Raw genomic sequence first — 25,268 nt, 5'->3', positions numbered from 1 at the left:
CTGCTGCTTCCCGGGCCGCTCCCTGCTGCTTCCTGGGCCGCTCCCTGCTGCTTCTCAGGCCGCTCCCTGCTGCTTCCCGGGACCGCTCCCTGCTCCTTCTCAGGCCGCTCCCTGCTGCTTCCCGGGGCCACTCCCTGCTCCTTCTCAGGCCGCTCCCTGCTGCTTCCCGGGCCGCTCCCTGCTCCTTCTCAGGCCGCTCCCTGCTGCTTCCTGGGCTGCTCCCTGCTGCTTCCCGGGGCCGCTCCCTGCTGCTTCTCAGGCCGCTCCCTGCTGCTTCCCAGGGCCACTCCCTGCTCCTTCTCAGGCCGCTCCCTGCTGCTTCCCAGGGCCACTCCCTGCTCCTTCTCAGGCCGCTCCCTGCTGCTTCCCGGGGCCGCTCCCTGCTGCTTCTCAGGCCGCTCCCTGCTGCTTCTCAGGCCGCTCCCTGCTGCCTCCCGGGGCCGCTCCCTGCTCCTTCTCAGGCCGCTCCCTGCTGCTTCCCAGGGCCACTCCCTGCTCCTTCTCAGGCCGCTCCCTGCTGCTTCCCGGGCCGCTCCCTGCTGCTTCCCAGGGCCACTCCCTGCTCCTTCTCAGGCCGCTCTCTGCTGCTTCCCGGGCCGCTCCCTGCTCCTTCTCAGGCCGCTCCCTGCTGCTTCCTGGGCTGCTCCCTGCTGCTTTCCGGGGCCGCTCCCTGCTGCTTCCCAGGCTGCTCCCTGCTGCTTCCCGGGGCCGCTCCCTGCTGCTTCTCAGGCCGCTCCCTGCTGCTTCCCAGGGCCACTCCCTGCTCCTTCTCAGGCCGCTCCCTGCTGCCTCCCGGGGCCGCTCCCTGCTGCTTCCCGGGCCGCTCCCTGCTGCTTCTCAGGCCGCTCCCTGCTGCTTCCCGGGGCCGCTCCCTGCTGCTTCTCGGGCCTGCTCCCTGCTGCTTCCCGGGGCCGCTCCCTGCTGCTTCTCAGGCCGCTCCCTGCTGCTTCCCGGGGCCGCTCCCTGCTGCTTCTCAGGCCGCTCCCTGCTGCCTCCCGGGGCCGCTCCCTGCTGCTTCTCGGGCCTGCTCCCTGCTGCTTCCCGGGCCGCTCCCTGCTGCTTCTCGGGCCGCTCCCTGCTGCTTCTCGGGCCTGCTCCCTGCTGCTTCCCGGGGCCGCTCCCTGCTGCTTCTCAGGCCGCTCCCTGCTGCTTCTCGGGCCTGCTCCCTGCTGCTTCCCGGGGCCGCTCCCTGCTGCTTCTCAGGCCGCTCCCTGCTGCTTCTCGGGCCGCTCCCTGCTGCTTCCCCGGCCGCTCCCTGCTGCTTCCCGGGGCCGCTCCCTGCTGCTTCTCGGGCCGCTCCCTGCTCCTTCCCGGGCCGCTTCCTGCTGCTCCCGGGCTGCTCCCTTCTCCTTCCCGGGCCGCTCCCTGCTCCTTACTCATAGACTCATAGACTTTAAGGTCAGAAGGGACCATTATGATCATCTAGTCTGACCCCCTGCACAGTGCAGGCCACAGAATCTCGCCCACCCCTCTTAGAATAATCCTCTCACCTATGTCTCAGATATTGAAGCCTTCAAATACTTTGAAGGCCCCAACATGCAGAGAGTCCTTCAGCTGTGATCTGTGCCCAATGCTACAGAGGAAGGCGAAAAACCTCCAGGGCCTCTGCCAATCTACCCTGGAGGAAAATTCCTTCCTGACCCCAAATATGGCGATCAGCTAAACCCTGAGCATGTGGGCAAGACTCACCAGCCAGACACCCAGAGAGTTCCCTATAGCAACTCCTATCATCCCTCCATTGACCTATTCCCACTGATAATGAATGGTCAATTAGTTACCACGATCATGTTATTTCATCCAACCATCCCCTTATCATAGAATCATAGAACTGGAAGAGACTTCAGAAGGTCGTCAAGTCCAGCCCCCTGCTCTAGGCAGGACCAATCCCAACTAAATCAACCCAACCAGGGCTTTGTCAAGCCGAGACTTAAACACCTCTAGGGATGGAGACTCCACTACTTCCCTAGGTAACCCATTCCAATGCTTCACTACCCTCCTAGTAAAATAGTTTTTCCTAATATCCAATCTGGACCTCTCCCACCACAACTTGAGACCATTGCTACTTGTTCTGCCACCTGTCACTACTGAGAACAGCCTCTCGCCAGCCTCTTTGGAACCTCCCTTCAGGAAGTTGAAGGCTGCTATCAAGTCCCCCCTCACTCTTCGCTTCTGCAGCCTAAACAGACCCAAGTCCCTCAACCTCTCCTCACAGGTCATATGCTCCAGACCCCTAATCATTTTGGTTGCCCTCCGCTGGACCCTCTCCAATGCTTCCGCATCCTTTTTGTAGTGGGGGGCCCAGAACTGGACACAATACTCCAGATGTGGCCTCACCAGAGCCGAATAAAGGGGAATAATGACATCTCTGGATCTGCTGTCAATGCTCCTCTTAATGCAACCTAATATGCCATTAGCCTTCTTGGCTACAAGGGCGCCCTGTTGACTCATATCCAGCATCTCATCCACTGTAACCCCCAGGTCCTTTTCTGCAGAACTGCTACTTAACTGGTTGGTCCCCAGCCTGTAACTATGCTTGGGATTCTTCCGTCCCAAGTGCAGGACTCTACACTTGTCTTTGTTGAATCTCATGAGATTTCTAGTGGCCCAATCCTCCAATTTGTCTAAGTTCTTCTCGGGCTGCTCCCTCTGCTTCCCGGGGCCGCTCCCTGCTGCTTCTCAAGCCACTCCCTGCTGCTTCCCGGGCCGCTCCCTGCTGCTTCCCGGGGCCGCTCCCTGCTGCTTCCCAGGCTGCTCCCTGCTGCTTCCCGGGCCGCTCCCTGCTGCTTCCCGGGCCACTCCCTGCTGCCGCTTGCTCCCGGGTGCAGAAGTGATGAGGTGGCCGCTGGTTGCAGTGCCATGGGGCTTGTGCAGCAACGTTAAGCCCGCCAGGGGGTGGAGCGAGGCAAGTGGCAGCAGTGGCCAGAGACAGAACAAGGAGCAACGCCCCCAAGGTGTACGGGGGGAGCTCTGGGTCAGATACCAGCCCTGGGCTGGTTACTAGGGGGGTGGAATCTCCACCCCTAGGGAGTTTCAAGACCTGGCTTGACACAGCTCTGGCTTGGGGGATTTAGTTGGGTTGGTCCTGCCTGGATCAGCCTGCTGGGGTCTTTCCAACCCAGCCTTCTGTGAGTCTAGAGGGGCGGGCCTGGGAGCCCTGGAGAAGCGTCCCCGCGACACCTGGACTGAGGTCCTGGCTGGACCACACTGACCAATCCCCCTCGCCCAGCAGCAGCCCCTCCCCGGCGCGTTGCCGATGCAGCCGCAGGGCCCGGCCGCCAGGTGCATCGGTCGTGGTGGAGACCATCCTTGGGCCAGCAGCTCCTCTCAGCGTTACCGTCCTAGAGACCCTGGCTCCCAGCACGCGGGGCCCGCCGCGCCCCCTTTCCTGCTGGGGTAAGCGAAGGTTTGAACCTCCCAGGACTCCGCCAGCTGCCGGGCTTGATGCCAGGAACTGGGCAGCGCGCAGAAACTCCCCAGCGGTCGTGCGCTGAGGTAACGGGCTCGGAGGAGCCCCTGCCAAGTCCAGTCAAACACATCTGACTTCCATCCGAATACAGGGGCTATGATAATGCCATAGGGAACAAGGATTCCCCGCCCCAGGACTACAACCCAGAAAAGGGTCAGAAAAGGCCACAAATACGAACCTGTGGAACTCCTTGCCAGAGGATGTTGTGAAGACTAGAACTTCTAACAGAGTTTGAAAAAGAGCTAATAGATTCATGGAGTCCATCCATGGCTATGAGCCAGGATGGGTAGGAATGGTGTCCCCAGCCTCTGTTTGTCTGGAAGTGGATGACAGGGGAGGGATCACATGATGATGAACCAGGGCAAATACCCTCCTGCCTACCCTCAGGAGAACCTAGCCAAGGGCTTTGCCTGCCCAGGCACGAGTCCTCTTTAATTACAAATAGGACGGAAGCCTCTGCCTATGTGCAGACTCTTGGGCCCTGAAGGAGTCATCATTAGAACCTGAAACCTATGACCACTAAGCGCCCAGCTAACGGCCATGGGAGCAGCCCACAGAGCACGAGGGCCTGCAGGCGTTAGGGCTGGGGATGAATGGAAGACCGCCTTTCGCACACGCTGTGGGCGCTTGTCATGCCCTTTGGTTTGGCAGGGCACTGGCGATGTGCCAACGTTGCATTCGTTCTCCAGGGCATTCGCAACCAGTGTTGCTAGCTCGCCTGAACGACACGCGTCTGTTTCTGGCCAGCACCAAACCACGCACAGGCCTGGGTCAGTCCTCCCTAGAATCCTGGCTCGTCCTATCCCTGCTGGCACCCATGGAGCTGCGCAGGAGACAGCACCGCAGAGTGGTCCTGAGCTGTGTCTCCTCCTTCTGCCAGCAGCTCATCCCGACGTTCTTGGCGTGAATGGCCCCACGCCCCCGTTCTCTGCTCTCGTGGGGCCTGGCGGGCAGTAGAGCCATTAAATTCACGGCTACCATGGCTCCCAACAGCCTTCCGCACCCGGGCAGGCACTTCCCACAGGCACAGCCTGTGCCTCTCGCTCTGGAGAGTGGTGGCCCGAGATCCCAAACCAGGGGACAGTGACTAGAACAGCCCTGAGTATCTGCAGGGGGCAATTCCAGCTTTGACGGACTGGATGCTGTTTGTGCTTTGCTTTTGTAATCTCCTGCTATCCAGGAACACAAATAGCAAGGCTGGTGGTTTTCCCTGGCAGCCCGACCTAAAGAACCCAAACCCTCCAGTATTCTCAAGCCTTGTCGGTCACTTTCTCAGCATGACTGCCTGCCAAGATCTGCTCACCCTTCCACAGTCAGCCTTGGCCCGAGCAAGACGCCAGAAGTCAGGAAGGCCACAATGTCTGAGACGGGGGAGCCTACCTAAAGGGTGGATGGATGTGTCTGTAGGCCCCCTGGGCCTCTAAGGACAGCAGCCCTACAAATGTACCATTAATCCACCCCCTCTCCCCAGGCTGGACAGTTTGGCCACTTGAAAATTCAACCCTTTGTCTCTCGCCTGCTGTCTATCCTAGACAATAAGGGCTAGGACCACCCAATTCGGCACAGAGCTTCCTCCAATCAGAACTTAAAGCCACGTAAGGACTCGGCTGTGCCAGGAAAACGGGATGAGCCTGGCCCGGGATTGCGTCTCATCAAATCAAACAGAAAAGAGACAGAATCACCAAATCAAGAGCAGGACTCAAAACTGACGTAACTGAGCAAATGCTGAAAGAGACAGAATCGTGATGAGCCAGAAACTCAGCCGCGTCCAGGACAAGTGGCCGTCCGGCTCACTAGCATCGTGCTGCTGCACCAGAGAGTGCCGGACTAGGGAGGTTCAGCCTGTGTGCCAGTGACCAAGGCACCCTCACCTTTGGGAATATTCTGGGTTTATATTTTTCATATACTGTAGCCTCCTTGCGGAAAAGCATATGCAAATGAAGGAATATCGCCACACTTCATTTGCATAAGTAATGAGCAGCCATTTTTGTGCAAGAGGCTTTTGCGCAAGAGGGGTTTTTTGCACTAAGAGGAGCCGTCTACACAGCTCCTTTTTGCACAAAAGCCTCTTGCATTTGCTTTTCCACAAGAAGGCGACAGTATAGACACCAGTCCCCCGCCCTTTGTGTTCACCCGGGGGCGGGGGACTGGTGTATCCTGGTTTATTATTTAACCTTCCATTGTCCCAGCTAATGCAAAGCTCTGATGCTCCTGCTGAGAGCTCTCGACTCCCGTTGCAGCTGTGGCTGTCCCAAGACGTGTTCTCCCGACGCCCGCCTTTCAAGCAAGCAAAGTGCTCCACGGCCCAGCCCGTGAGCCCTTCCCACGTGCTCCGAGAACGTCAGGCACTCGCAGCAAGAGCCAAGCACTTGCGAATCAGACATTTCCCAACGGTGGGGCTTGCTGGGAGCTGTCTGAGCACAAACAAGGCCAGACCGTGTCTGAGAAGAGGCAGGCACATTTATCTGGATGCTTACATTACTCAGGAACAGCTGAACAGCCTGTGTTTAAACCACCCAAATAATTCTTCGCTTTTGGGCTGAGATCAAGCACGAGCAAGCACAGGCCAAGAGGATGTTTCTTGAGAGCGATATAAACAGCTGAAAATAGGGGGTCCCGCTGGAATGTGCGTCTCCCCCTTAACCCGCGTGTCGCAACAGCAGTGAGTGTGCCTTCCCCGGGGACAGCGGGTTGGCCACAGCCCATGGCCCGGGGTCAGCCAGGCCCTTCTCTCCTAGGCGGCTGCCAGGATCCTGCTCAGCAAAGCGCTGCTCTGTGTGATGGAACAGATTCTCAGAAACCAGCCCCAGCGTCTGCACACTCGGCTTGTCACCCGCGCTGCCCACCACCCCCGGCCGGGACTCTGCTGAGCGTGGGCAGCCCCTCGGCCTCCCCGCGGCTCCAGCCTTTCCTCCTGCTCAGCGGTGATCAGCAGACAGACGCTTCATGTCCAGGCAGCAGCCGCGGGGGCTTGCCAGGAAAACAACCTGCCCCCGTTTCCTGCCAAAAGCCCTCCCCCGGTCCCCGCCCCTTGGAGCGCGCACACAGGGCTGACCAGATGTGCTGCAACACTGCAGGGCACGGCGATCAGGGGCCCCGGACTGGACCGCTCTGGATCCCCAAGAGCACAGAGCCCCAGCTGCTCCCACGGAGCCCCTGGCTGCAGGAGAAGAGGAGCCTGCAGACACTGGACCGTTCTCCGGCTCCCCGGGCCACACCGGCCTCTCTGTGGCACTGTCTGCACCAGACGCGTCGCCTGAGCCAAGAGCCAGGCTCTGCTCCCCCTGCCAGCCTCTCAGCGCCCCCCGCAGCTCAGCCGCGGGGTGGTCCCCCCTGCAGTGGCTCCTCTGGGTCGGCACTTGGTTAACCACGGCCGTGATTAACGCCAAGGGGACTGTGTTCTTGGGCAGGGAGAGGCTGTGGGAATGTATGTAAGAATTGCACATTCTGTATCCCTCCCTCGTGCGAGGGGCCCCTCCCCATTCCCCGCAGCAATCTCTGCAGGGTGCTCATCAGTCGTGCGAGGGGACCCTCCCGATTCATCGCAATCTCTGCAGGGTGCTCGTCAGTCGTGCGAGGGGGCCCTCCCGATTCCCCGCAATCTCTGCAGCGTGCTTGTCAGTCGTGTGAGGGGGCCCTCCCGATTCACCGCAATCTCTGCAGGGTGCTCATCAGTCGTGCGAGGGGACCCTCCCGATTCACCACAATCTCCGCAGGGTGCTCATCAGTCGTGCGAGGGGACCCTCCCGATTCACCACAATCTCCGCAGGGTGCTCATCAGTCGTGCGAGGGGACCCTCCCGATTCACCACAATCTCCGCAGGGTGCTCATCAGTCGTGCGAGGGGACCCTCCCGATTCACCGCAATCTCTGCAGGGTGCTCGTCAGTTGTGCGACGGGGCCCTCCCGGTTCACTGCAATCTCTGCAGGGTGCTTGTCAGTCGTGCGAGGGGGCCCTCCCGATTCCCCGCAATCTCTGCAGGGTGCCCGTCAGTCGTGCGAGGGGGCCCTCCCGATTCCCCGCAATCTCTGCAGGGTGCTTGTCAGTCGTGCGAGGGGGCCCTCCCGATTCACCACAATCTCCGCAGGATGCCCGTCAGTCGTGCGAGGGGGCCCTCCCGATTCCCCGCAATCTCCGCAGGGTGCTTGTCAGTCGTGCGAGGGGGCCCTCCCGATTCACCGCAATCTCTGCAGGGTGCTCGTCAGTCGTGCGAGGGGGCCCTCCCGATTCACCACAATCTCCGCAGGATGCCCGTCAGTCGTGCGAGGGGGCCCTCCCGATTCACCACAATCTCCGCAGGGTGCTCGTCAGTTGCACTGATTGTTTGCCAAGAAATACACCCCGCCCAGCACAGGCGGAGGTGGGGCTGGCTGGGCAGTTCTCCGTGCACACCCGGGGCTTGGGCAGCTGACCATGTGGCTGTCCCAGGTCTGTACCGGCGAGGCCAGAGATCACTGGTGGGTTCACAAAGGGGCCAGCTGGCCCTGCTCCCAGGGCTCCAGGGCCACTGTGCTGCTGCGCCCGGAGGGAATCCCGGCTCTCAGGGTTGCTGGGGGTTTGTGCTGGCGCCGGGAAGGGCCACTGGGCAGCCGTGGGGTGCAGCTCGCAGGGGCGCCCGGAGGCTGTGGAGGGAGCCGGGGCTGTTTTCTCAGGGCCGTGCGAGCGGCACCGCCTGGGAGAGGCTGGAGCTGGAAACGCCCCGAGCTCACTCAGCCCAGCTCCCCTTCCCCACGCTGGGTCCTGGCTGGGTCGACAGTCCTGGGGAGGGAGACTCTGTCACCTCCCCCAGAGCCAGGCCCCCCCGGTGAGTCTGCCAGAGTCTCCGCCATCCCGCCTGCTCCTGGGTCCCCTGCTGCCGCCTGCTTGCCTGGGCTGGGCTGGTGCGTTCACTGCCCCGGCCAGCCCTTGCGCTCTGATCGCTGAGGCGGCTCCTTCCACGCTGTCAGCACCTTCAGGGAAGTGTCCAGGTCGCCCAGGGCAGCCCACGGTGGCCACACGGGAACCTGGGCAGGGCCAATCCCGGCTCGACTCCCTGACGCGAGACTCCTGGGACCCGTGGACAAGCTGCACCCTCCATGTGCCCCCCCCCCAGCCCCTGTGGCATCACCCTGCCAGGCCCTTTCGGGGCTTGGATTCATCCCCTCTGCGCGAGCAGCCTCAGGACCCTTCCCACGACAGCTCCTCTTGTGGGCCTGGCCGGCTGCACCCACCGACCTGGCAGTCGTTTTGCAAGCCGTGGGCTGCAGTTGCTGTTGGCCGGGGCTGAGGCTGCATTGCAAACTGCCTCTCAAAAGCACAATGGCGCTTCATGCCAAACTTCCAGCAGGAGGCGCCCAAGGGGCAGCGTCTCAGTCCCGCCTGGAACCCGCCCGGCGCCCGGACCAGGCGCAGACACGCACGGGAGCATGTGCAGGAGACAGACGCTCCCTCCCAAGGGGCCTGGGGCTGCTCTCGTGGGTGCCCGAGCGGCGCCTGGAGCAGTGCTTTGGAAAGTCTGGCCATCGGGGGTCCCAGCCGGGGCCACTGGGCAAGGGGATTTATGTAGAACTGGCCCTTGGCGCTGGATGACTAGTGCTCTCGATGCTTGTGCGGCTCCCATGAGGAGCCCTCCCTAGGCGTGCGCAGCACATTTCACTAGGGCATGCACCCGGGGAATTGTATTGATTTATTTTTAAAGGAGAACATTTATTGCCTACTCAGGCGTAACGGGCATTATTTCTATTCATCAAACAAACTAAAGAAACTAAAACTTAACTAAACGTAACTTTTTTTAAATTAACAACTAAACTTTACTTAAAAAATTCAGACGTACGTATGGGACACTGGATTTCTTAGTTTGATTTTTGCATGTGCAATTCAGCGCTTAACGCAGAATGCAGCAATGCACTCTAAAACTAAAAGAGTGTATCATGCAATGAAATTCAAACGCAAAGCCACTTTTTTTGAGACATTATAGGGTTACCAGGTGGTCTTAAAAAAATACTGGACACACTTCATGGGGGAGGGAGGGACCAGCCGAGAGGAAGGGGGGGGCTGGGAAGCAGAGCTGGCCAGGTGGGGTATAGGGTTGGCCGGGAGAGATCCAGGGGGGTGTCACATTACTGGATTTGAAGGGAGCAGCCAGATCACTGCTGCATCTATGGGGGAGTGTTGGCCCCAAAAAATGGTATAAAAGTGGGCCATGTGAGGTGTTGAATAGGAGCTTACTGTCTGCTAATCCTATGTACGCTAGTCATGTGATTGTATAATGTCTGTGTGTATAGTTAGGAGTCTGTAATCTGTCAGCAGAGAGTGGTGACTATTACCTAAGGGCTACCAGCAGGGAACACAGGAATAAGCTGTGGGCCAGGTGACCTGCTGTAGCCAAGAAGAGACCAGGAAGGAGAGATAAATAGGCCATGTGGTCGACTCCATCTTGGTCTTCAGCTCAGCACTTCATCCCAGAGGCAGCATTGCAGGGATCAAAGAGCCAGAAAGACCTGTGAACCCATCCTGATCCTAGGATGCGCAACAAGGTCTTTTAAACCAGCAGCTGTAACATCACTGCTAGAGCCTGCATCGAGGATTGGGAGATTCGATGCATGTAATGTACTATCCTTTCACAACCTTACTCTCAGGCTTTTCTTTCTTGTAATAATAAACCTTTAGATATAGATTCTAAAGGATTGGCCCAGCGTGATTTGTGGGTAAGGTCCAGAGGGTAAATTGACCAGGGATCTGTGGCTGGTTTCTTGGAACTGGACAGAACTTGTTCGGGGCAGGTGGGATTGGGTGCTAGGACCCCCCCACCTGTGTATGAGGCCCGGGGCCATCTGGGGCACGGATATTGCTGGGGTGTCGGAGGGGTTTTGCTCGTGAGGCTTCAGGCAGGCAGCTGAAGTGCTCTGTGGGACTGGTTTGTGGCCTGTTTGGAGAGGTCACCAGTCTGGGGGCTGTAAGGAGCCCCGAAGTTGAGCAATTTGCCCTGAGCGGACGCCCTCAGCGGTGCCCAGACACGGCCCGGTCCGTCACGGGGGAGGGGAGGGGTGGCTGGCAGGAAGTGGAGCTGGTAGGTGGGGAGAGGGAGAGCGGAGCGGGACTGGCCAGGGGAGCTCAGGAGAAAGAGGGGAGAACGGGCTGCCGGAAGTGGCGCTGGCGGCGGGTGCAGCGGGGCTCGCCGGGGAAGATCAGGAGAAGTGGGGGAGAACCGGCCGGCCAGGAGGGGGTTGGGGGAGGGGCGTATCAGCCAGTGGGGAGTGGGACTGACCCGGGCGGTGCAGATCCCAGGGCACTTCTGCCTCCCGCACGGTCCAGGCGAAGCGCGAGTCAGTCTGGCTGCAGCTCCACCACACGCTTGACCAGCGCGCAGGAGCATGGACCGGCCTGCCCCCCCACATCACACAACCAGGGCTCCCAGCGCCCATCGCGCCCCCTCCCAGCCACTCCCCCCGCCAGACTTCCAGGCGCCCAGTTGGAAAACCGGAAAAACAGACATTGCACATGTCCAGTATTTTCTGGATTTTTTTACCGGACAGAGCCCCAAAAAACCGGACTGTCAGGTCGAAAACCAGACACCTGGCAACCCTAGGACAGGGTGTGCCTGGGCACCCCCTATACACGCGCCAGTGGTCCCCTTTCTGTGGCCCTCCGTGTACGACAGTGAAACCAGGCTCTGCAGTTCCGTAGCTGAGCCCTCGTGTCTTTACTGCCCTAGGGACTCCCTGCCCTGGGCTGGCTGCTCTGCCTCTGCCTAAGTTTGGATTGTCCCCTCTCAGCGAGCCGTGGCTCCCGGCCACCTGCCCGACTTGCCCAGAAAGCGCGTTCAGTGGCCCCCGGCCCATCTGCCAGGGCCCGCTGGGTAGAGCTGCCTGCCGGCAATGAAAGGCCTTGCTCAAACGGACATTCCCCAGCTCCAGCTGTCTAGATGGGGCGTTTCAGGGCTGTCTGGAGAGGCGCCAGGGGACCCGCAGGGGCGGCGCCTTTAGGGTTGCCAGGTGTCCGGTATTTCCACCTCCTGTCCGGTAAAAAAAATCAGAGAATACCGGACACCTAAAATGTCCCGCGTTTTCTGGTTTTTTCCCAGCCAGGAGGCGAAAATACCAGACACCTGGCAACCCTACGACACTCAGCAACCGGGCCCTGCCCCCGGGCTGCTGCCGGAGCCCCCACCCCGCTTACCTGGTTCCACAGGGGAGCTCTTTTCCAGCACAGAGTAAGAAAACAAGATGGCTGCCAGCAAAAAAAGGCCCAAAAGTCTTAAAGGGGCCATGCTGGGTTTTTTGTATTTTTTGTTTCGTTTGTTTTGTTTTGTTTCATAACTGTCAGGGTCTTTTTTTTTTTCTTTTGCTCAACATCTTTGGTTTCCCCCTTTTTTTTCTCAACAGTGTTTTTTTTGGGGTGGGGGGAGAGTTCGGTATTTTTGGCTAAACCGCTGGCAACCCTAGCCTTTGCCCTGTGCCAGAGGCCTAGGCGCTAATGCCCCGTCTGCTGGGGCTCCGAGCCGTAGACAGGCAGGTCTGGGGACTGTCCCGAGGTTTCCTCTAAAATAAGTAGAATGGTTGGCTGAAGCTGTGGCCTAAGGTTATTAGCTCCCTGGCCTGCGGGGACACAGCTCTCATTCTGAGTACAGCACCCACCCCTCCACCCTCCTGCATGGATCCAGTTGGGCGCAGAGTGGGCGCCGGGAGAGGGCTGCTCACAGCCTGCTGCTTCCCTCACGCTGGAGGCTCTGTCAGGTCCGTGGCTGCCGACCCAGCACCCCCAAGCCGAGCCCTGAGGAGCCCTGCCATTGCCCCATCTGGCTCTGCAAAGCCAGCATCCCTGCTCGGCCTGGCCTGGAGACAGAGCCGCTGCTTCCTCTGACCGTCTCTGGTCGCCCTGCTGAATGAGGCCTTGCCCCTCAAGCAGAGAGCGCCGCTTCCCCGACGTGCCCACCCTGCGCCCACCGGGACCCAGGCTTCACCCGGAGCGCAGACACGGCGGCACAGGGCCCCACGGCTGAGCCGGCAAGGAGACCCGCGGGGCAGGAAGCAGGCTCCCCGAGGCCCCTTTCTCCTGCAGGGCCAGGGAGCTTTGGTTCCCTCAGAACTCGGGCGCCGTGGGAAGTGCTCCCACGTTGCTCCGGCCGGGGCTCAGGAGGCAGCTCTCGGACGGGCTCTGACTCTGGCCTGGCCTCGCTGCTGGACGGCCGCCCTGCTGCTCGGAAGCAGCCTTGGAACCCGGAGGCTGCTAGACGGGGCGGGGGCGTCTGCTCAGCTCGGACACCTTGTCCTGTCTGAGGCAGGAGACACCCCAGTGGTGCCGGGCTCCAAGGCCGCGACGCTCCCCGGAGTGCCTGGATTTCTGAGCTCCAGACTAGCCCCTCGGTGAGGCCTGGCCCCTCCGCTGTCTGCCTGCCAGCGCTGGAAGGCGGCGTGACCACGGCAAAGACCTCGCTTCCTGCTCTCTGAAGCCCAGGCCCCGCTGCGAGCCGCCCCTACGTTCCCAGACTGGCGGCTCGCCCCGAGCGAACGGCTCCTCAGTGGGGCTGCCGCTTCACGGCCTCCGTTATTCATCTCGCTCCAAGCGCCGCGCCGGAGCAGCCCAGCCCTGCCATGGCCCCGCTGCCTTTCCTTGCCGCTCGACCTGCAGGGCCCCGCTCGGCGTGGCTGCAAAGGGCTTGTCCCTGTGTGCGGCAGGGCCGATGGGGGTGAGCTGGCTGCGGCGCCCATAGCCTGAAGGGGGGGCTGCCTGTGGGGAGAGCTTGGTGCCCAGGCCCACCCGGGGGCACAGAGCTGCATATCGCTTAGGGAGTCTGCACGACGAGGCTCCTGCACCAGCAACGCAAAGAGAGGCCCCCTCAGCTGAGCCAGCACATGCCCCCGCACCACAACTGCACCGGCACAAACACGCTGCTCCACGTATAACACGTGTGTACACGCACACACACGCTGCCTCATGTGCAACATAGAACACACATGTACATACCTCCACTGCCTCGTGTACATGTGTACACACACACGCTGCCTCATGTACAACACGTGTACGGGCACACGCTGCCTCACATATAACACAAAGGTGCATGCACACACTGCCTCGTGTACAACATGTGTGTACATGCAAACGCTGCCTCACGTATAACACACATGTACACACTGTGACAGAGCAGGTGGGATAGAGCAGGTTAGAGGGCTTGGTGGAAGGGGAGAGAGGCAGCAATCCTGGCTAATTAAGCAGGGGCTGCAAATCAGTTAAGGTCCAGGTGAAGCTGACTGGGGTTGCCACTGGCCTATTTGAAAGCCCTCCCTGCGGGTGGAGGGGGAGAGAGCTGAGGAGGCGCGTGGACAAGGAGTTTGGAGTCTGGAGTGTGGAGAAAGACAACGGATGAGGAGACCGGAGGAGCCAAGCAGAGCAGCGGCAGCAGCAGCCCTGACAAAGGCTGCAGGGAGACGCCAAACACCAAAACGAGGCGAGTGAAGCTTATACTGCGACTCCTAAATTGTGGGACAGTGGCCTGACCATGGGCCATGGGCCCAGGAGTGGGACTGACTCCGCCACAACACACACTGCCTCACGTTCAACATGTGTGTACATGCACACACTGCCTCATGTATAACACACATATACATACACACTGCCTCATGTTCAACATGTGTGTAATGCACACGCTGCCTCACATATAACACACATGTGCATGCACACACTGCCTCATGTACAGCATGTGTGTACATGGTCACGTGGCCTCACGTACAAGTGTGTACATGCATCAGCTGCCTCATGTACAATGTATGTGTACACACACACTGCCTCACGTATCACACACATGTACACACACACTGCGTCATGTTCAACATGTGCGTATATGCGCATGCTGCCTCATATATAACACAAATGTACACGTGCGCGCTGCTTCAAGTACAACACGTGTATATGCACACACTGCCTCACATATAACACAAATGTATACGCATGCGCTGCCTCATGTACAAGATGTGTGTACGCGCACACACTGCCTCATGTACAGCACACATCCTGTCCAGTATCCTTCAGACCACGCTGGGCTGTGATGTTGTCAGTCATTAAACAGGGGGATAAAACTACAGCATTAGCAACAAAAAACCAAAGAGCCGCAAGTTAGTCCTGTTCCCTTGCAGGACCTTCACACGGTTTTCGTGGTTCTAATAGGTTGACTTCAGGAGACTCTACCTGTTGGAGTGGGGACGCACTGGGGTATGGTCCCAGCAAAGCACAGAGCTGAAAGGAACCTTGAGAGATGTTAAAGTCCAGTCCCCTGCCCTCCTGACAGGACCTGGCACCGTCAAACCAGGGGTTCCCAATCTCTTTCGGTCCCCATGCCCCCTTGGTATTCAGTAACCCTTCCTGCCCCCCTATTCAATAGGAAAGGAAATACATTCGAGACTCTGGAACCCACAACTTTTTTCACTCACACGACGGCTTTTGGAATATTTCAATTAGGATAATCTAGTTATTTACCAAATATTCCCCGTACCCCCTTGACAAGCTTCTCGTGCCACCTGGGGGGGTACACGTACTCCAGGTTGGGAACCCCTGGTCTAGACCATCCCTGGCAGGCGTCTGTCCAACCTGCTTTTCAATATCTCCAGAGATGGAGATTCCACAACCTCCCTGGGCAATTTATTCCAGTGTTTTACCACCCTGACAGGTAGGAAGTTTTTCCTAATGTCCAACCTAAACCTCCCTTGCTGCAGTTTAAGCCCCTTGCTGCTTGTCCTGTCATCAGAGGCCAAAGAGAACTATTTTTCTCCCTCCTCCTTGTATCACCTGTTTAGATACCTGAAAACTGCTACCATGTCCCTTCTTAGTCTCCTTTCCAAACTAAACAAGCCCAGTTCTTTCAGTCTTCTTTCATAGCTCATGTTTTCTTGTTGCTCTTCTCTGGATCTTCTCCAATTTCTCCACATCCTTCTTGAAATGCGGAGCCCAGAACTGGACACAATGCTCCACCTGAGGCCTAATCAGTGCAGAGTCGAGCGGAAGAATGACTCCTCGTGTCCTGTTCATGTATCCCAGAATCAGGTTTGCTTTTTTTGCCACAGCATCACACTGTTGACTCATATTTAGCTTCTGGTCCACTCTGACCCCTAGATGCCTGGCTGCAGGACTCCTTCCCAGACAGTCGCTTCCCATTGTGTATGTTGAGACGGATTGTTCCTTCCTAAGTGGATTTAACTTCATCCTATTTGCCTCAGACCATTTCTCCAGTTTGTCCAGGTCATTTTGAATTATGACCCAGTCTTCCAAAGCCGTCGCAACCCCTCCCAGCTTGGGATCATCTGCAAACTTAATAGCGTACTCTCTATGCCAATATCTAAATCGTTGATGAAGATATTGAACAGAACCGGTCCTCAAACAGACCCCTGCGGAACCCCACTTGTTCTGCCCTTCCAGCAGGATTGGGAACCCTCAATAACTCCCCTGAGAACAGTTCTCCTGGCCGTTATGCTGCACGGCTTTGAGGGACCGGCGCGGGCCCACTCTCTGCGGCCACACCAGCCCTTCCACATCCCTTGGGCTCTACCCCCGTCTCCCTGGCTGGGCCCACGAGCTCAGCGAGCCTTTCCCGGAAAACCAGGATGTTCCCACCCCCGATTCTTCATTCAGGGAGGCCTCCCCCTCCCATAACTCTCTCAGCAAGCCCGGGGGGCCTCCCCCGTCTGCACCCTGGCTCAGTGGGGAGAGCCTGGCAGACCCTCGGGGAGCCTCCCTGTGCAGACAGCAGTGGGGGCGGGTGCCGGTGCATGAAGGCCTCCAGCATCTGCTTCAGTGTCCCCTGGCACCTCCCCACCAGCCCGCTGGGCCGGGCGCCATACGCTGGGGCCCAGGTAAGCCGGGCCCCGTGCGTCTCCCACAGGCACCGGAGCAGGGCCGACATGAAGTGGGATCCCTGGTCCGTGAGGACTCCTGGGGGAACCCCACCCTGCTGAAAAGGGCCAGCAGCACGTCTGCCATCGTGTCTGCCTCGCTAGCAGTGGGGAGCCACGGCCTCAGGACAGTGGGGAGCCGTATCCACGGCTACCAGGGTGTATTTGTTCCCCATCCAGGTCGCCCGGCCGACAGGCCCCACTATCTCTATTGCTGCCTTCCGGACAGGCTCCTCGATGGTGGGCCAGCGCCTCAAGGCGGCTTCCCCCCGTCTCGGGCTTTCCACGCCCTCTGGCAGGAGTCGCAGGCCCAGTGGTATCGCTGCACTGACACAAATATCTGGCCAGTAAAAGACCTGAAGCAGCCTCAGCCGGGGGCACCGGATCCCCTGGTGCCCTGCGAAGGGGGTGCCATAGGCCAGATACAGCAGCCTCGGGCAATATTTTTGGGGAACCACCAGCTGCCACTGGACCCCCCATGTCCCCACCTCCCCTGGGGGAGCCATTCCCGGTACAGGAATCCCCGCTCCCACAGGAATCTCTCGTGGCAGCCTCTCTCCAGGATTGATCTGTGCCGTGGCCAGTCTGGTCCCTCAGCATCTGTAAGGAGGGGTCTGCCTGCACCTCCACCTGGAATTCTGCAGCTGGGGCAGGGACAGGGACTCATTCCCCCTCCCCCCTTGCCTGGGCTGCGGGCTCTAGCCCTGCTGGGATGGGACCTTGAGCCCCCTACAGCACAGGCGTGCACAGCACATTTCATTAGGGTGTGCACCCAATGAATTTTTTAAAATGTACGTTAGGTTTCTCAGCCCCCTTCTGGGCCACAAACCCCGCCCCGCAGTCTCTGGCTCCCAAAGTTCCGGCAATCTCTCCATCACTTGGTGCCTGCACCCGGTCCGACTCGTAGGTGTGACGTAGTGGGGGGGAACTTGCTGGTTTCTATGGGTCTGTGGTAACCCCACTGGCTGCCGCCGGTACCACAGCCCAGGAGGACAGGGATGGGTCATTATGCAAAGGGATCTCTCAACCTGTCCGACCAGCTAACCCCCATGGAGAGGAACAAAGGAAGGTGGATGCTGCCCTGGCTGGGGGGCAGGGCTGGAGGAGAGTTAGTTAGTTTCTGGCTGGGAGCATGGAGGAAGCAGCCTCAGCAACAGGCTGGGGGGTTTAGAAGCCGAGACCCCCCCCATATCAAGGGGGGCTGAGGCATCCTAGGCCTGCCCTGTAACCTGATGACATCTGTGCTGTGCTGTATCCTGGAGAAGCAATAAACCACCTCTATTCTACTGGCTGGGGGAGTCTGTTCGTGCCATTTCGGGGGTGCAGGAGGCGGGGGAACCCAACACAGTAGGGTTGCCAGGTGTCCGGTGTTCTACCAGACAGTCCGGTTTTGGGCCCCTCTGTCTGGTAAAAAAAAAATCCAGAAAATACCCGACACATGCAATGTCTGGTATTTCCTGGTTTTCCGTCTGAGCACCTGACGCCTGGCGGTGGCGGGGGGAATGACTGGAAGATGGGGCGCAATCGGCACCAGGAGCCTATAGTGTGGGGGGTTGGCCAGGAGGAAGGGGGGGCGGGAAGCAGAGCTGGGGGGGGTCAGGGACTGCAGGGCTGGCCGGGAGGAAGGAGGTGCAGGAAGCAGAGCTGAGGGGGGGGGATCAGGGACCGCAGGGCTGGCCGGGAGGAAGGGGGGGTGGGAAGCAGAGCTGGGGGGGGATTGAGGTTGGCAGGGAGAAAGAGGGGGGCTGGGAGGAACAGGGGGGATGGGAAGCAGCTCTGGGGGGGCGGGGGCCAGCCGCGCTGCTCCCATCCCCTGCCTTGGGGCGGGCGCGCCCCCCACCTTCCCGGCCGGGGTTTAAACTTACCTCGCTTGCTGGGGAGGCGGGGTGACGACTCTGCTCCCTGCCGCCTGTTTCCGTGGGGTCCGAAGACCCGCCGGTTTTAGATACGCATGCGTGGCAAACCCTGCGCGGCGTCCCTTCCCCAGCGCACCAGGGCGGCCCTTTGGAACATTAGGGTGTGCCTGGGCACACCCCGTGCGCACGCCTATGCCGTGCAGGGAGCCCACCTCTGGGTCAGGGTCACCAGCCCCTCGCTGGCTCTGGCTACAGGTGGTGACCGGGGCCCTGTGGGGTCTGTCTGGCCACTCCTCTAGGTCACCTCCCATCAGCACCTCCGTGGGCAAGTGCCAGTGCACCCCCACTTCCGTGGGGCCCTCCTTGCCCCCCCCCATTTCAGATGCACCCAGGATACGGGAACTTTAAACAGGGTCCCATCTATGCTGCTCAGGGTCAGCTGAGTGTTGGGCACCATATGGTCTGGGGCCACTACCTCGGGCCGGGCCAGCGTCACCTCCGCACCTGTGTCCCAGAAACCCGTCACCTCCCTGCCATCCACCTGCAGGGCCATGAGGCACTCGCTCCGCAGGGGCTGCCCTGCTCCCACCCGGTACACGGAGAAATCCCCCTCCAGAGGGTCAGACCTCCCAGGGGAGGTGCACTGAGCATCCTTTCCCCCCCTCTGAGCTGAGGGTTGCCTGCCAGCCCCTGCCCCCGGGAAGCCTGCCCTTCCCCCAGCCCCAGCCAGTTAACCCTGGAAAGTCTCAGGTTGCGGGACCTGCCCTGGTGCCTGGTGCACGGAGCCCTCTTGTGGCTTCTTTTCCCACAGCGATGGCAGGTTAGTTCCTGGCCCTGGCTGTCTCTCTGGGGGCGGATAGCTGGCCCCTGTCTCTTGGGCTCTTCCTGTAGGCGATTTCCTCCGGTGCTCAGCCGAGAACCAGTCTCTGCGTGACTCCCTTTCTCTTTCTCTCCAGGACTCCTGTTCACACCCGGACCGGCTGTCCATGAACTCATCCGCCAGCCTCCCGGCGTCCTGGGGTCCTCCGGCCTCCGGTCCTTGAGCCACAGCCTCAGGCTGGGCCAGCACGCTTCATAGAACTGCTCCAGGATCATCAGCTTAAGCAGGTCCTCTGCGGCCTGGGACCCAGCCCCGCACACCCACTTGCAGCAGTGTTGCGCCAGGCGGGAGGCCAGATCCACGTAGGTCTCCCTTGGCTCCTTCTGCACCCCCCGGAATTTCTTCCTGTACATCTCTGGGGTCAGCTCAAGCTTGTGTAGCTGGGCCTGTTTGACCCGTTTGTAGTCGCCTGACTGTAGATCCTCCAGCTGGTTGAGCACCCTGCACCGCTCTGCTCCAGCAAGGGGGTGAGCTGCTGGAGCCGGTCCACTGGGGGAATCTGGTGTAGCTCACAGACCCGCTCAAAGGAGCTAAGGAACCGTCCATGTCCGCCACGTCTTTACACTGGGCCAGCACGAGCTTCTCCAAGCCTGGGATCCTTGGGTTCTCCCCACTCTCTGCAGCCGGGGTCACTCGCCTTCTCCGCTCTCCCATGGCCAGCTCATGCTGCCGCTGCCTCTCTCGGTCCTGGCGCTCCTCCCTACGATCCTCCAATTCCTTTAGCCTCAGCTCGATCTCCAGCCGTCGCAGCTCTGCCCGGAGGGGACTCCACCCTGGATGAACCGCTGCTGGTGGAGCATGGCCTAGTGGGCAGCGCGTCTGTCTGGCGGACTCCGGCCCCCCCTCCGGTCTGAGAGCCTGAGATGCTCCCCGTGGGTCTCTGGCTGTTCCCGGCTGGGACAGGATCCAGGCCCCTGGGCGGGTCATTCTCTTCCAGCCGGGCAATCAGCTGGGCCTTGGCTGCTTTCCCCACGGCCGGGCCCCTCTCTCTGCACAGCCCCACAAGGCTGCCTTCCGGAGTCGGGCGCAGGCCATCGCCCCGCCGATCCCCGGGGTGCAGACTCACTGGCCGATGCTGCAGCGCCCCACGACTCCCAGGAATCGCTTCACTCTGCCTCCAGCGCCTGGCTCTTGCAAGCCCCTTCCTCCTCCTGCGCCCCGGCACTCGCTGCTGGAAGCTCCATGCACGGGGTGCAGCGCATCCGACACCACTGTGGTGACGTGGCAGGTATCCCCGGATCCTGCACCCCCTTAGCAGCAAGATGAGACTCTGCCAGCCCATAGAACAGGGGGGTTGTAAACGTCCCCGTTTGGGGGTGCGGTCGTCCTTGCTGCCACCCCCCCCCAATCCCATGCACCTGTCACCCTATAGTCCGTTTCCCCGTGTCTTAGCCACCTGTGCTTTCGGCTTACCAGCCTCTTTCGCGTAGGAGGTCGGCTTTTCTCCCGCGATGGGGAGAGGGGGGTCCGGGCCCGCCCTCTCTCACGGACCCCAGCCCAGGGCCCTAAGGACTCAGACAGCCAAGTTGTCTGGTCCGACTGGCGGGGCGTCTGCCTTAACTCGCCAGCCCGCAGGCTCCCTTTGCCCGCCCTGGGCTGCTTCCTCTCCCCACCTGGGTTTGGCCCGCTGAGTCGGGACTTACCTCCTCGGCTTGGGGCCCATCCATTGTCCTCTCTCGGGGGATGACGCTCTCAGCGCTCCCCCCTTGCCACGGTGCTGGCCGGGGTTTAAATACCTGCGCCGCTGTTCGCCAGCGTGGCCCCGCCCGGCCTGGCGTGGGTCCGCTTCCGGCCCGGCGTTGCGGCTACGGGGTGACGTCACGCGCTCCGTGTCGTCACCGGGCTTCCCCGGCTTGCCCAGGCGCCTTGCAGCCGCGGCCACCTGGGAACACCCGGCGCACCGCTGTGCGGTCTGTGTCGGGGCCGCCCCGGCGGCTGGCCGCGGAGTGCCCGACTCGGTGGCTCCCGTCTCCGGCCGGAGAGCCGCCAGGCATACGGCTCCCGGGCGCGTCGGAGTGCGGGGTGCTTCTGCCCCGTCACAGGGGTTTATTGCTTCTGCGAGGTACGGCCCAGCCTGGGTTCGATGTGGGCATCCAAGTGAGGGGCAGGCAGCCTCAGACCCCTTGGGGTGGGGTCCACAGCCCCCGAAGCCCCAGCACTCGGCTCAGTCTCTTCTCTTCCTTTTTTTCTAAGCCAAGACCTGCCCCGCTCCGAGGCCCTGCCCCCCAGCCAGGTGCCCGTCTCCACCTCCCTCCCTTTGTCTCCCCCCTGGGAAGAGCCTTGTTCTCTGCCCACGCTGGGACTGTCTGGGCCAATCCACATGTGGGTGAGTCAGTGGGAATCACAGCACAGCCTAGGGGAACTCTGGGGACCGAGCAGACACCCCCCACTCCGTCACACAGGCATGCTATTTTGGCATCACTGTAACCTTTGTTCCATGAGGGTTAAGGGGTGTCGAAATGGCGGGTTATTTCGAAGTTTGGTGATGTGTAGATGCGCCAAATTTCAAAATAAGCTATTTTGAAATAGAATTGAAATAAGATCCACAATTTGCACTAGGGAAATTGTGTCTCTTACCTGGAGTTTCGGGTGCTGTGTAGTCGCAGCCTGTCATCCTGTTCAGACAGTAGGGTTGTGTCTAGACTGTCTACGCTGGCCGCTTGAATTTCTGCAAGACACTGACGATCTCATGTAAGAAATCAGAGCTTCTTGCGGAAATACTATGCTGCTCCCGTTGTGCAAAAGGGCCAGTGTAGACAGCTGAGATTTGTTTTGTGCAAAAAAGCTTTTTTGCGGAAAAGCGCGTCTAGATTGGCACGGATGCTTTTCCACAAAAAGGACTTTTGCAGAAAAGCATCGTGCCAATCTAGACGCTCTTTTCCACAAATGCTTGTAACGGAAAACGTTTCCGTGAAAAGCATTTCTGGAAAATCATGCCAGTCTAGACGTAGCTAGGTGGCTCTGGGTGGGATGGACACTCATGTGAGCCAACCTCAGCTGTGCCCTGCAGAGCAAGAAAATACCAAAGAATTCCACTCGGACGAGTCTGCGCCGTGGACAGGCCCAGAAGCCCAAAGCAGACTGAAGAGCTTCGAAAGGATCTTGCAAAGCTGAGAGACGGGGCAACAAAATGACAGATGGATTTGAAAGCTGATAAATGCAAAGTGATGCACATCGGAAACCAGAATCCCAATTGCCAATACGAAGTGATGGGGACTAAAGTAGCTGTGACCACTCAAGAGAGAGCCTGGAGTCACTGGGGGTAGTTCTCTGAGAACATCTGCTCAGTGCAGCAGCAGGCAAAAAAGCAAACAGCATGTTAGGAACCATTTCAAAGGGGATGGAGAACAAGACAGAGAATAAAGCTTATTGCCTCTGAATAAATCCATAGTACGCCCACACCTTGAATACTGCGTACAGATGTGGTCGCCTCATGGCAAAAAAAGCTATCTTGGCATTGGAAGAAGGTCAGAAAGGACAACAAAAGTGATTGAGGGTTTGGAACCACTGCCCTGTGAGAAGAGGTTAATAAAACTGGGTCTTTTCAGCTTGGAAAAGAGGAGGCTGAGGCGGATATGCTAAAGGTCTATAAAATCACAAGTGGTGTGGAGAAAGTGAATAAGGAAAAGTTATTTACTTGTTCCCATAACACAAGAACTGGGGGTCACCAAATGAAATCAATAGGCAACAGGTTTCAAACAAGGCAGTATTTCTTCATACAGCGCACAGTCAGCCTGTGGAACTCCTCGCCAGGGGATGTTGCGAAAACTAGGATTTTACTAGAGTTCAAAAAAAACCCCAAACCCTAGATAAATCCATAGAGGTTAGTAGAAACACATTCTCACAAGCCTGGGAACAGACCAATCCTCACCTACAGACAGTTCCCTGACCTCAAACAAATTCTTTCCAGTAACCACACAGCCATCTCCATTATACTCATCCTGGCGCCTGCCCCTGTACTCAGCCCCGATGCCAACTCTGTGCACACCTCTCTACAGGCGATATCATCACAGGACCTAACCATGTAAACCACCACATCAGAGGCTCGTACAACTGCACATCTACCAATGGGATCTAGGCCATCAAGTGCCAGCAATGCCCCTTGGCCATGTGTACTGGCCAAACTGGACAGTCTCTTCCAGAAAGAAATAAGGGACACAAATCAGACATCCAAAAAGGCAACACAGAGAAACCTGTTGGGGATGCTCAGTAATGGATCTCAAAGTCACCGTGTTATTTCAAACCAATTTCAAAAGCCAGCTGGCAGGGAAGCTACGGAACTTAATTTCAAGTTTGATTCCTACACAGAAGTCTAAACAAGGCGTTAGCTGGACAGCCACTGCGTTCCACATCCTAATGAGATAAAGAACCGATCAAAGGGTGCGCAGAGCAGGTACTGAGCAGTCTGATCCGCTTCCTGTCGCTGGACACTCCACATGACCATGTATTTCCCCTTTTTCCTTCTTTTTCCTCCTCCTCCCCCCCATCCACTCTCTGTGCCATTTATTTGAAAACTGGACCCCTTACACATGTTAAGCAGTGGGCTGTGCCCATGAAAACTCACGACATCACCTGCACGTTTGTTAGTCTCTCAGGGTCTGTCTACACTACAAAGTTAATTCGAACTAACAGCCATTAGTTCGGATTCACCTTAATAGCGGCTACACATACAAACCGCTAGTTCAAATTTAAATCGAACTAGCGGAACGCTTAATTCGAACTAGGTAAACCTCATTCCACGAGGACTAACGCCTAGTTCGAATTAACTAGTTCGAATTAAGGGCTGTGTAGCCCCTTAATTCGAACTAGTGGGAGGCTAGCCCTCCCCAGCTTGCCCTGGTGGCCACTCTGGGCACCACCAGGGAAACTCCTCTGCCCCCCTCCCAGCCCCAAAGCCCTTAAAGGGGCACGGGCTGGCTACAGTGCCCGTGCCAGGTGCAAGCCTGCCAGCACCCAGCCAGCAGACCCTGCACCTGGCACGGCATCAGCCAGCCACCCGCTGCCACCCAGCCCTCCACCTCTTCCCGGGACCAGGCTGGCAGCTCCCAGGAGCCTGCCCGGGGCTGTAAAAGACGGGCGTCCGCCTGGTCTAGTGCGGAGATCGTGGACCTCATTGAGGTTTGGGGGGAGGCCTCCAACATCCACGATCTCCACACTAGGCACAGGAATGCGGCTGTCTAGGGCAGGATAGCTGCCAGCCTGGCCACCAAAGGCCACATGCAAACCCAGGAGCAAGTTTGCATGAAAATCAAGTTGGTCCAGTGAGACCCCCGACCCTGAGCCCTGAGCTAGAACAGCCGTACTGGGTCAGACCAAAGGTCCATCTAGCCCGACAGTGGCCAACACCAGTACCCCGGAGGGGATGGACCAAAGACAATGACCAAGCTCTCCTGCAGGGTCTCCTGGACCCTGACAGCCCCCCCCGGATGGCAGCCTGCAGCAAGTGCATCCGGGCTGATGGCCGAGTGCTGTGATGTGCCGAGTGCGGGCACTCAGGGCACTCCAAGCCAGGACTGCTTTGCTGTCCCTCATCGAGGTAGACAAGCAAGCAGGGAACCCTGAGAACTGTCTGTCCGGGGTGGGGGTGGGGTCCCTTTAAGTGCAGCCCTCGGCTAGCCTGAGGCAGCAGCTCCACGCTCTAAGTCCTAACCTGATGCCCTGCCGGCACTGCTTCCGGCCAGCCTTAACCCCGGTTCAGGGTCCACTCAGTGTGGACATGCTAGTTCGAATTAGCTATTTCCTTGCAGGAAGCATAACAGGTAGTTTGATTTAGGGCTTTAATTCGAACTACCGGGTCCCTTCCGTGTGTAGACGCGGGCAGTTAGTCTGGACTTGTAAATTTCAAAAATGGCGTCCGGCCTGGAAGATGCAAATCAAGAGCAGGATATTTAAATCCCGGGCTTCATTTGCAACTTCGAATGCCGACATTAGCCTCCCCAGTTCGAACTAGGGGGCTAGTGTAGACGTACCCTAAGGTGCTGCAAGACTATTGGCTGTGTTTTAAGTTTTTCCAGTTACAGACTAACACGGCTCCCCTCTGAGACCAGGGAGGGTTGGTCCATCAATGTCTATTAGCCAGGCCGGGCAGGGCGGGGTCCCTGGTCTCTCTGTCAGGGCTGGGAATGGGCGACAGGGGAGGAATCGTGATGATTCCCTGTTGTGTTCCCTCCCTCCGGGGCACCTGGCACTGGCCGCTGTGGGCAGAC

Source organism: Pelodiscus sinensis, chromosome 21 (assembly GCF_049634645.1).
Source record: "Pelodiscus sinensis isolate JC-2024 chromosome 21, ASM4963464v1, whole genome shotgun sequence".
Lineage (NCBI taxonomy): Eukaryota > Metazoa > Chordata > Testudines > Trionychidae > Pelodiscus > Pelodiscus sinensis.
This window is presented reverse-complemented; position numbering follows the sequence as displayed.